Here is a 12,872-nt window from a genome sequence, read left to right on the forward strand (position 1 = left end):
TAACATCGAAACATGGTCTGAGAGGTGTCAGATCAATCCGGAGCGGATAAACTAAAAACTATACCTCTGTCAAATGACAGTATTAGTAGGCGAATTGAAGACATGTCAGATGACATCAAACAACAGACCACAGCTCGCATTAAGGCAAGTGGTCATTATCCCTTACAAATGAACAAATATAGTTAAATATATAGTTATAGTTAAATATAGTTAAAGAATGAACAAATATCAAGTGTGTGTTTTTCAGTTATTACTGCCTAGTTGTCTACAGAACACAGACAGCAGTTCACATCAGGACATTAACATTCATTATCAATAGCTAACCTTGGTGATGACTTTCTGAAATGAATCCAGGCGTCTGACTCTGAAAGTGAATGTTTTTCTTTTAAAATGGCTGAATGTCACAGCAAGGTTTTGCTTTGTGCTTTTTTTTTCTTTCTTAAAATGGCGTGGTTACACTATTTTGCAATGTATGTGCAATCTCAAGATGCAAAGCAATACTCAGCAACATTTTTGTCTTGAAAAATATTCGGTAATTTTGAAGACTTTTTCATTCTCCTATGGAGCTGTGTATCCATTAGCCCCCATTGTAAGCTGCCTTACCAACAATGTTTTTCCCAAATGGCCTCCTATCCGAGTACTGGCCGGGCCCAGACATGCTTATCTTCAGGTGGATGACCTCTTCTGAGGTGCATGTGGTATGGCTGCTGTGTACTTGTACTATTAGTTTACTGTCTGGCTTCTGTTTCTGCCTCATCACGTACTCATCTCTGCGGCCGTGTCGCATTCTTCACAAACCTGAGATGCAGCAGCTCACTTTCCTTGCTTCTTAAAATCGAAGCAGGTAAGTGACAGGGTGTTTCTTCTCCATAAAATTAAAAAAACAAATTCATCTTACCTTATGTAGAAATATATTAAAGATGGCTCGATGACATTTCATGCCACAGTGGATAAGCATGTACTCAGTATCTTTTGTTACACTAACAACAACCTCATGGCTTTTCATTGTGTGCAGATTACAAAGATTTAGTATTTGTCTGACACTAATTTATCATCCAAGTGCCACAACAATTGGATGCAGCAAACAATTTTAGCTCAGACTTCAGCACAGATTTAAAATATCCATTGAGTAGAAATTTGAACTCCTGTTAGCCTCAGACCCCACCACGTTCAACAACTAACATCAGCACATGGATTTTTATATCACTTGAATTAAAATAGGCCCATCAATGAAAGCAATTTCAGCCTCATTCTATTGTTAAATGCTATTTAAAAACATATTTATGTGCATTATTAGTACCTGTACGGTAAATGCATTCTATTATCACAGTTATTTTTGAACATGGCTCACTGTTATAAAAATATGTAATTGACAAATTTGTAATTCTAAACTCCTTTAGATGAAGTGACAGGAAAATTTTATAGAAAAATACTATAGTGTTATAAGTTTAAGTTTTAAACCAGATTACCAAATCTCGGATCACACCTGAGTGTTACATCATACGTACATTTTCTTACTTGTTCCCTTCTGACGTGGAACATAAAACATGAGACATCTGACAGACTGGTTTCTCTTCCATGTGTGAATGCATTGTGTGTTACATGCGTTGTACTTCAGGCTGAGCGCTCATTGGTTGTCAACTCTCACACACACACATTTTTCATTTTCCCTTACAAATGAACAAATCCACAGACATAACAAACAAAGCAGTTTTACTCATTTGCGTGAGATGTGTGGGACGGGGACTTACAGGATCAATTTCTCTGCACAAGAGAGCTTCCTACTACTACGACTGCAGAGGACATTTTCAGCTCTGTGGAGTTGTATTTGTGTGCAGTGGGCCTAAGCTGGGACATGTGCCTTGGTATCACAACTGATGGCGCTGCCTCCATGACAGGAAAAAACTCAGGGGTCGTGAGGAGAATACTTGAGAAAGCTCCGAATGCAACTTGGAACCATTGTTTTTTACATCGGGAGGCCCTGGCAGCAAAGGATATGGTACCAGTGCTTCATGGAACATTAACAGATGTCATCCAAGTGGTAAACTACATTAAACGGAGCGCAAAGATAACCCAGTGTTTTCAGAAACTGTGCCAAGATCTTGGTAGTGAGTACGTACAGGTGTTGTATCATGCCAAGGTACGCTGGCTTTCGAGGGGGAAAAGTACTGTCCCGTTTTTATGAACTACGAGCTGAAATCGCAGCTTTTCTTGCCCAGTACAATTTGCCTCTTGCAGACCTGTTTAGCAACAGTGTGTTGCTCGCTCACATTGCTTACCTCGCTGATGAGTTTGAACAATTAAACACATTAAATGTGTCTGTGCAGGGGAGGAGGCACAACATTTTTGAGCAATATAACAAATTCAATGCTTTCATAAAAAAGATCTCCTTGTGGGCAAGTCATGTTATAAACTGAATAAACTTCGTGAGCGGTTTAATGACTACTTTCCTGAGAAACAGGAGGATGATGACTGGATATGCGACCCATTTGGAATCGACATGGAAAGCATCACGTTGCCAAGCAACAAAGAGAGTCAGCTGGTGGAGCTATCATGTGGCCGCACGCTAAAAAAGAAATTCATGGAGGTAAACCTCTCCCAGTTCTGATGCAGCACTGTGATAAGCGAGTATCCTTGTCTTGCCACTCGAGCAGTAAAAGTCCTGCTACCATTCAGCACTATCTGTCTCTGTGAGTGTGGATTCTCAGCTCTGGTTCAGCTGAAGACAAAACACAGAAACAGACTGGACATTGAGAGTGACCTCAGAGTTGCTTTGTCTACTGTAACTCCAGACTTTTAGACAGGAGCACAAAACATGCCCAGTTCTCCCATTAATTCCTCCAAACTCAGGTCTATAATGTCAGTGTTACACCTAAGGTTGAAGTCAGTCAGTCATTTGCCAACCCGCTATATCCTAATTACAGGGTCACGGGGGTCTGCTGGAGCCAATCCCAGTCAGCACAGGGCGCAAGGCAGGAACAAACCCTGGGCAGGGCGCCAGCCCACCACAGTAAGGTTGAAGTGAGTGTAGCTTAATTTTCTTCAAAGCATAATGTTTTCACCATTTACAAACTGTTAAGGGGGCGGCACGGTGGCGCAGTGGTAGCGCTGCTGCCTCGCAGTTAGGAGACCCGGGTTCGCTTCCCGGGTCCTCCCTGCGTGGAGTTTGCATGTTCTCCCGTGTCTGCGTGGGTTTCCTCCGGGCACTCCGGTTTCCTCCCACAATCCAAAGACATGCAGGTTAGGTGGATTGGCGATTCTAAATTGGCCCTAGTGTGTGCTTGGTGTGTGGGTGTGTTTGTGTGTGTCCTGCGGTGGGTTGGCACCCTGCCCAGGATTAGTTCCTGCCTTGTGCCCTGTGTTGGCTGGGATTGGCTCCAGCAGACCCCCGTGACCCTGTATTTGGATTCAGCGGGTTAGAAAATGGATGGATGGAAACTGATAAGGTAATCAGAAGAAACTTGAATCCTTTTGAACTTCATTCTTTGTTTAATTTATTTCTCTTTGTTAAAAATAACACTGCTAATGAAGAAACTGAATTTTTTCCATATTCAGTGTTGGTTGTCGTAGATTCAATGAGTGAGGATTCTCTGGTAAAACTACACAATTTGAGTTTTTTTGTAAATACTTCTCAGTGGTTGCACTATGGGTGGCATGGTGGTGCAGTGGGTAGCGTTGCTGCCTCGCAGTTAGGAGACCCAGGTTCGCTTCCTGGGTCCTCCCTGCGTGGAGTTTGCATGTTCTTCCCCGTGTCTGTGTGGTTTTCCTCCAGGTACTCCGTATTCCTCCCACAGTCCAAAGACATGTAGGTTAGGTGCATTGGCGATTCTAAATTGTCCCTAGTGTGTGCTTGGTATGTGTGTGTGCGCCCTGCCCGGGGTTTGTTTCCTGCCTTGCACCCTGTGTTGGCTGGGTTTGGCTCCAGCAGACCCCCATGATCCTGTAGTTAGGATATGGCAGGTTGGATAATGGATGGATAGTTGCACTTTTTTATTTCATATTTCTGCATGAAAGCATTGTTGAGTCAATTAAAAGTTACTGAAGAGTTTTTAACAGTAGCACTGAAGAGTTTTGGTTTTAATTAAAATGCAGCTAATTGAGTGTAAAAGGGAATATTTCCCTCTCTGGCATTGACACTTGCTGGTCATTTTGGTTTATCAGGTTTTTGTGTTGACATACTGTGATATTATATTCTACTATCTCAGGCTCAGACTGCACCATCTTTTCAATCAATAAATTTGAGAAGTTGAAGTCGCGGCTTGTCATTAGGGAGTGATGGTGGGTCCCAAAGCCAGACCAGTTGAGAACCACTGCATTAGAGAATATGAAGGAAACTGGAATCTGAGTTTCAAAACCAACCAGCACATGTAAAGATGGAAAAGAGAAGTATTAATGCCACAAACTTCAGTTCTGAAGTAACAATGAACCATATGAGACTAAAAGGAAAATGATACAGGAAAACAACAACAATGCCCATGAACAGCAGTCATCTGGCAGTACCTTGTGGCCACCTCTAGCAGGCACCATTGCTTGACACCTCTGGCACGTTGAGCATATGTGCCTTCGTATCTACACCTGACCAATGTTTTCTCATTCCTGCAGAAGGGTCGGACTAAGATGCCAGCCACTGGCAGGCAAAGGGTCACGTTGCCTGATGTTGTGATCAGGGGAATCCCAGAGGGGCTGTGTGGGGATAAAGTCAGGAAAGAAGGCAGCAGCTGCACAGCAGCATTCATTCCTCAGGACGGCTGTGACCACAGCAGCTGTGTGCGGCCTGTCGTTGTCCTGCTCTGGGATCAGACTTCTAGAAGGTGTGAGCATGGGGCCTCTGAGAGGCTGCCTTACTCTTAAGACCAGCAATACAGAGCCTGTGCTTCACTGCCCTGTCTCTAACGCAAGCATTGTGTCTGTCAGCAGTTTCAGTGGCACTACGCTACTGTAATCTGGTGTGGTCGCTCAATTAGGCGAGCAGATGTTGGATGATCGTGTGTCATGCCGGTCTGCTCAGACTGGGGCACAGTGGAGAAGCCTAATCCATAATGTCTGGCAAAGCTGTTATATGACAAGCTTACCTGTAACATGCCAATAGTCTTCTCCGTTTCTTCTGGTGACATCTGAGTCATTATGGGATGGATAGAAAATAACTAAGTGTGGTATGATTTAAGCCTTTTCTCAAAAGTGATCTGATTTGATCTTGAGCCACTTTCTTCCACCTGGATCTTCTTTCATAAAAGAGCATCTAATGAGGTTTTGAGTATTAGGTATGTTGTAACGCCTCACTGCACAAGCTGGATTGCTGGTCTGAGGGTCTAAAACAAATTTACAAGTGTTTATAAGAGCACACAAACTAGAACAAGGGTTTACTCGTTCAAGAAAATGTTGTGTTTCTTTTCTCTGTCAGTACGTATGTAAAACATAACATTTTCAAATGTACTCAATCTATTTTAGTGGGCAGAGTGGTAGCTCTGAGGTTAGGGATCTGTGCCAGCCATTGGAAGGTTCCTTGTTTGGATCCTGTAAATGGCAGAAGTGACTTTACTCCATTGGTCCCTTGAGCATGGCCCTTAACGATTGCTTTGTCCTGGGTATGACGTTAATCTCCATCCAGTCCTGCAAGAAGATCCTCCAATTTACACGAAAAATGTGGATGTTGGTGGCAGGATTGGTACTCCAGCCACCATAAAAAAAACTCACAGTGTTCCAGTGTGGTGCTGAGGTGTCATCCACTGCAATCGGGTCTCAATCCAGGTGGTTCGTCATGTGGTGGGTGCAGCAACGTGCTATAAGTGCATGCTACCAATCTCTCCCTCAAACCATTTTAGGGTCAGTAGAGCTTATCCCAGCAGAAGTGGGTGCAAAGCAAGAACCTGGCATGGGGAGAATATCCCAACTCAGCACAGATATGAACCAGGCACTGGATTCAAATCGAAGACACTGAATCCTTTTGGAACTTGAACAACACACTGCATAACCCTAAATAAAGTATTCACTGTAATGTTTCTGTTTATATTTATCTTTAGGGAGGCACAGTGGCACAATGGTAGCACTGCAACCTTGCAACAAGAAGACCAGGACTCGACTCCCTGCATGGAGTTGGCATGTTCTCCTTTGTGTCTTCATTGGTTTTTCTCCAGGTGCTCCGATTTCCTTCAACATTGCAAATGCATGTAGGTTAGGTGGATTAGTGATCACCTTGCTCTGGATAATCAGGTTTGGAAGATGGATGGATATTTATTTATTCAATAGATCTCTTGGAGAGTGTCAAGTGAGCTGTCATTCTACTTGAGCTACTCCAATTAGTTAAAACATTACAAATGTTACATAGATACAAATAACAAAGACAGACAGCAAGTAGTAAATCATCCTATAGACTGTGTAAAGTTACTAGGAAGGAAAGTACAACACTTATCACAAGATTCTATGTTCTATATCAGTAAAAAAAAATATATATATATATATATATATATATATATATATATATTTATTGTGATGAATTAAACTCACAAACGAACATAAAGATTTGGGGATTATCCCCTTATATTGTCGTACAATGATTTGTTGGTCCAAATTTAGTTGAAAAGAGATCAAACATTCGATAGACAGGTACAGTATGGCTGGGATTTTATACAGTAGGTAAAATGGCCACCGGAGGTGATGTGACAGGAAGTGACGGCATCATCGTGGGTCCAGAAGTGACGCCATTCGTATTGGACGGAAGTGGCGACATCATCGTGGGGCAGGAAGTGACGTCATTCGGGCTGGATGGAAGTGGCGTCATCAGTGCAAGACCGGAAAGTGTGGTTTGTAGTGATTTCGTTTTCCAGGAAGTAGTTTGTTGATGATGATAATGATTTATTTATCTTCTTTTGTTCTACTAGATCAGAGAGAGAGGCATTATTACCACAAAACAAACCCCCGTCTGATGATAATTCACTCACCTCAGGGCTTGTTGACTGTCTCCTAAGTGCACGTGTGTGACATATTGTAAGGGATGGTTGGCAGTTTATCCCGGCCGGGACTTCCTAGTAATGGAAGAATGGGGGAGGGCAGCTTATCAGGGAGACTGCCTCCCCCAGGACGATAGATGACAGCTTCCCTGGATTGCAGTGGTGCCCCAGATGCCCACAGGGCACTATAGGACTGGGAGTTCGGCAACACAGCCCTGCTGGGTACTGTGGGTACCACCAGGAGACGCTGCAAGGAGACTGGGGAGTTCCTACTGTGTACCTAGGACTGAAGAAAAATACAGTTCTCCACCTGACCCAGAAGTGCTGATGAGTCACGTGGACCGAAGGACGGAAGCACTTCTGGGTCAAGGACTATATAAAGGACTGGTGGAGACCCAGTAAGCGAGCCTGAGTCGGAAGGAGGTGGCCAACGCTTGCTTGGAGGTGTGGAGGAGAGAGAATATTGTGGTTATTGCGGAGTTGTGCGTTATTGTGGCTGTGGTGCTTTGGAAATAATTAAAAGAATACTTCTTGGTGCTTTTACCCTGTGTCAGCATCTGTCTGTTGGGTCTAATGGGGCAACAGCGACCCCTGGTGTTCACAATATATATATATATATATAAAATATACTGTGGTACCTCGGTATACGTCCTTAATCCGTTCCAGACCCTTTCACTTATACCAAACAGGAAGTATACCAAATGAATTTTTCCCATAAGAAATGACGGGAAAATGATTAATCCGTTCCCATGAAAAACAATCCTATTGTTATTGGCATATTATACATTGATGGAGTTGTATGAAATAATTTAAACACTGCTTAATACTAAAATAAATAAATACAAAAGCAGTTAGATGAAATAAATGAAAATTTAACCTCACTTTTCCTTTTAGTAACGTTTTTGTTTTTCACAATCGAACATACCGTCATTCTCGGCATACGGTATGCAATAGCCATGTCCCGGATACGCATGCCACCTTTATACTTTTCAACAATCAATTCAAATTTACGCAAAAAAACACAAAATCACATGAAAATTCACAGAGAGTTATAGTGTGTACTGACGCTCGTGGGCAGTCGTGGCTTTGTCTCGAGAGAGGTAAACATGGGTAGCGCGCGGTGTTCTAGCACGCGAGTCGTATTCCAAACAATGGTCATATACCAAGCAAAATTTTTCATGTCCAAACAGGACGTATACTAAGTTGGACTTATTCCAAAGCAGACGTATACCAAGGTACCACTGTATATGTAAACATTCACTGCTCACTTTATTAGTACCAGGTTGGACCCCCTTTCCCTTTCAGAACTGCTGTAATTCTTTGTGGCGTTGATTCAAGAAGGTGCTGGAAACATTCCTTTGGGATTTTGGTCCATATTGACATGACAGCATCACTCAGTTGCTGCAGATTTTTTGGCTGCACATCCTTGATGCAAATCTCCTGTTCCACCACATCCCAAAGGTGCGCTACTGGATTGAGATCTGGTGACTGTAGAGGCCATTGGAGTTCAGTGAACTCATCATCATGTTCAAGAGACCAGTTTGAGATGATTTGAGCTTTGTGACATGGTGTGTTATCCTGTTGGAAGTAGCCATCAGAGGATAAGTACACTACGGTCATAAAGGGATGGACATGGTCAGCATTAATATTCAGGTAGGCTGTGGCATTTAAACGATGCTCAGTTAGTACTAAGTGGTTCAAAGTGTGCCAAGAAAATACCCCCCACACCATTATAGCACCACCATCAACCTGAACTGTTAATCCTAGGCAGGATGGATCCATGCACTCATGTTGTTGTCTCCAAATTCTGACCCTACCAGGCAATGTTTTTCCAGTCATCTTTTGTCTAATTTTGGTGACCCTCTGTGAATTGTAGTGTTTGTTGTCTGTTCTTAGCTGACAGGAGTGGCACCCGCTATGGTGTCCTGCTGCTGTAGCCCACCTGCTTCAAGATTCAACGTGCTGTGTGTTCAGAGATGCTCTTCTGCACACCTCAGGTGTTATGAGTGCTTATTTGAGCCACTGTTTCCCTTTCTATCAGTTCAGATCAGTCTGGCCATTCTCCTCTGAACTCTGGCATCAACAAGGCATTTTCATCCAGAGAACTGCTGCTCACTGGATGTTTCTCCTTTTTCTGACCATTCTCTGTAAACCCTAAAGATGGTTGTGTGTGTAAATCCCAGTAGATCAGCACTTTCTTAAATCCTCAGTCCAGCCCACCTGGCACAAACAACCATGCCACGTTCCAAGACACTTCAATCACCTTTCTTTTCCATTCTGATGCTCAGTTTGAACTTCAGCAGGTCATCTTGACAGTTGCTGCCATGTGATTGGCTAATTAAATATTTGCGTTAAGAAGCAGATGAATGGATAATGGACCTAATAAAGTGGCTGGTGAGTGTATATATGTAGTATGTATGTATATAAACATCTATATATATAATTCACTAAGGGCATGCAAGACACTGAGCGCAAGCAAGACAGAGAGCCATGCCCGCTCACTCTAACCCTCCTTCCGCGTCATGTGATACGCACAACAGATCCCCGCCCGCCAACTGTAACCCTCCTCCTGCGTTCACCGTCGCTCTTGAGGCATGTGCACTGCCTGCTCATGTGCCCGCATGCAACAACTCACCAAACACAGCCTCAGTCACTTTCGTCTGTGCTACAGTCCACATGAGAGAGAGACACACTCACAGGTGCACGAGAGAGAGACACACACACAGGCGCACAAGAGAGAGACACACATACACTCACGCACAGGCGCGCAAGAGAGACACACACACAGGCGCGCAAGAGAGACACACACACAGGCGCGCCAGAGGGAGACACACACACAGGTGCGTGAGAGAGAGAGACACACACACAGGCGCGCAAGAGAGACATACACACAGGCGCACGAGAGAGAGACACACACAGGCGCACGAGAGAGAGACACACACAGGCGCACGAGAGAGAGACACACACAGGCGCACGAGAGAGAGAGACACACACACAGGCCCGCTGGTGCATTGTTGCAATGTTACTTTTCATGGTTGTTTATTAAATTACGGATTTTTCAAATGTTCATTTTTTTCCTTGTGCTTAAAACTCATTAAAAAAAAGTGATTTTAGCGAGCGGTTCAGTAGGCGCTATAGCGAGCTCTTGCAGTGTTAGTTTTCTCTGTTGTTCAAGGTTTTCTCAGTGTTATTCAATGTTTTTACATTTAGTTTACTATTACGCTGTGCATTCTATGGTATAATTAACTATATTTGTGCTTAAAAACTTAAAAAATGTATATTTACATACAGTTCGGAATGTCTGGAACGAATTAATTGTATTTACATACAATCCTGTGGCGGAATTTACTTCAGTTCACGACCAAATCGGTTTATGACCAGAGTTTTGGAATGAATTATGATCATGAACTGAGGTTCCACTGTATATATAATCGGCCAAATCGCCCGACCATGGGGTACACACAACGACCCCCGACCGCCCACTCTAACCCTCCTCCCGCGTCCACCCTCACTCTCAAGGTATGCCCACTGCTTGCTCATGTGACGCCCCCAACACGTCACCAAACACATCCTCACTCGCTTGGTCTGTGCTACAGTCCACATGCAGCTGTGAGCAACGTTGACTGTTCACGTTGATAATTATGCGGCGTATGCTACGCCGCGGATTGGCTTGTACTATATATAAACACAACTAGACAGCTCTGTCCTGGTTTCAAACACAAGATGTTTTATTGTACATAATATCTCAACAGACATTAAAATCCTCTTTCAAAATAATATTGTTCAATTACAAGCTTCCTTTCTTCCTTCCACACCTCCCGCTTAGTCTCATCCATCTCCTCCCAACTCTGATTACCAGTGCCGAAAAACAGGCTTCTTTTATGCCAGACCTAGGAGAACTTCCCGCATGCAACAGCCTTGAACATTGGAAGCACTTCTGTGTCAGGCGGTAGCCCTTCAAAGAATGTATCAGGTACTCCTGTAGAACCCAAACAAGGCTGACCTATGGGATTGCAGTTCCCAGCCTGCCCTATGGGTATCCATGTGAGAATTTAGCCAGTGGTTGCTTCCATCATGTACATGGGCATCACATAGCTATTGGAAGCATCCCCCCACTGTCCATCCACAGCCTAGGCCTCCTGCCCTGGTAAGCACCCATCCCAGCCAGCCAAAGAATCCTAGGAGTACTCAGCCAACTGTTGTTTAAACATAACAGCCTTCCAAATCCCGAGTATCTGCATCACTGTCTTTTTTTCAGTTTAGTCCTGACAGCTGGATGTGCAAGTCCTTCTCGGGACAGTGAGCCATGAAAGCAGCCACGAAAAGGAGATGAAAGCCTTATGAGTCACAGGTGCTGACACTTTGCTTTGCTACATTATTGTTAATATTTTTACTTTTCTTTTCTCATGTGCCTGAAATCTTGAAGCGCTTATGACCCTGTTTCATGAGTTCGGCTTACAACACTCAGCTGGCATCCTGCAGTGCAAATGGTGACTGTGATGTGCCACGCTGCCAAGCAGGTACAGGCAGAGCAGTTTAGTTAGTAGGACAGAGACAGGATGAGAACTGCGGGAGAAGTTAAAGAGCAGGCACGAGGCAGGCAGGTCAAAGGCGCACTTGTTTTATTATTTTGGAGGTATCCAATGGAAAGCATCAGGCTACCGTTTATATTGAACTAGCAAAATACCCGTGCTTCACAGCGCAGAAGTAATGTGTTAAAGAAGTAATGAAAAACAAACGGAAACATTTTAATAATAACATAACATGATTGACATTGTCATTGTCATGAGTGTTGCTGTCATATATATATATATATATACATATACATATATATATATACACACACAAACATATACATCCACATATATATACATATTCTTAGAAATCGCCTTAGTCAATGGGTGGGCCTCTCTGGCAGTGTCTTAAATTGGTTTGAATCCTACCTGGCAGGTAGAACATTCTTTGTGAGTTGTGGTAATCAAATCTCAAAGACACATGATATCCGATATGGTGTTCCACAAGGCTCTATCCTGGGTCCGCTGTTATTCTCAATCTACATGCTTCCGTTAGGTCAGATTATCTTGGGTTACAACGTGAGTTACTACAGCTATGCTGATGACACACAACTGTACTTATCTATAGCACCTGATGACTCCGACTCTTTCGATACACTAACACAATGTCTTACTGGTATTTCTGAATGGATGAATAGTAATTTTCTCAAACTAAATAAAGAGAAAACTGAAATTCTAGTAATTGGCAATAATGGATTCAATGAGGTTATCAGAAATAAACTTGATGCATTAGGATTAAAAGTTAAGACGGAAGTAAAAAACTCAGGGGTAACCGTTGACTGTAATCTGAATTTTAAATCGCATATTCATCAGACCACTAGGACAGCATTTTTTCACTTAAGAAACATAGCTAAAGTTAGACCTCTTATATCATTCAAAGATGCTGAGAAATTAATTCACGCTTTTGTTTTCAGTCGACTAGATTACTGTAACGCACTCCTCTCAGGACCACCCAAAAAAGACATAAATCACTTGCAACGAGTGCAGAATGCAGCTGCTAGAATCCTAACTAGGAAAAGAAAATCCGAACACATTTCTCCAGTTTTGATGTCACTACACTGGTTACCTGTGTCATTCCATCTTATATATCAGAATGCCTGACACCTTATATTCCAAATCGTAACCTCAGATCTTCAAATGAGTGTCTGCTTAGAATTCCAAAAGCTAAACTTAAAAGAAGTGGTGAGGCGGCCTTCTGCTGTTATGCACCCAAAATCTGGAATAGCCTGCCAATAGGAATTTGCCAGGCAAATACAGTAGAGCACTTTAAAACACTGCTGAAAACACATTACTTTAACATGGCCTTTTTATAACTTCACTTTAACTTAATCCTGATACTCTGTATGTTCAA

Source organism: Polypterus senegalus, chromosome 1, assembly GCF_016835505.1.
Source record: "Polypterus senegalus isolate Bchr_013 chromosome 1, ASM1683550v1, whole genome shotgun sequence".
Classification (NCBI taxonomy): domain Eukaryota; kingdom Metazoa; phylum Chordata; class Cladistia; order Polypteriformes; family Polypteridae; genus Polypterus; species Polypterus senegalus.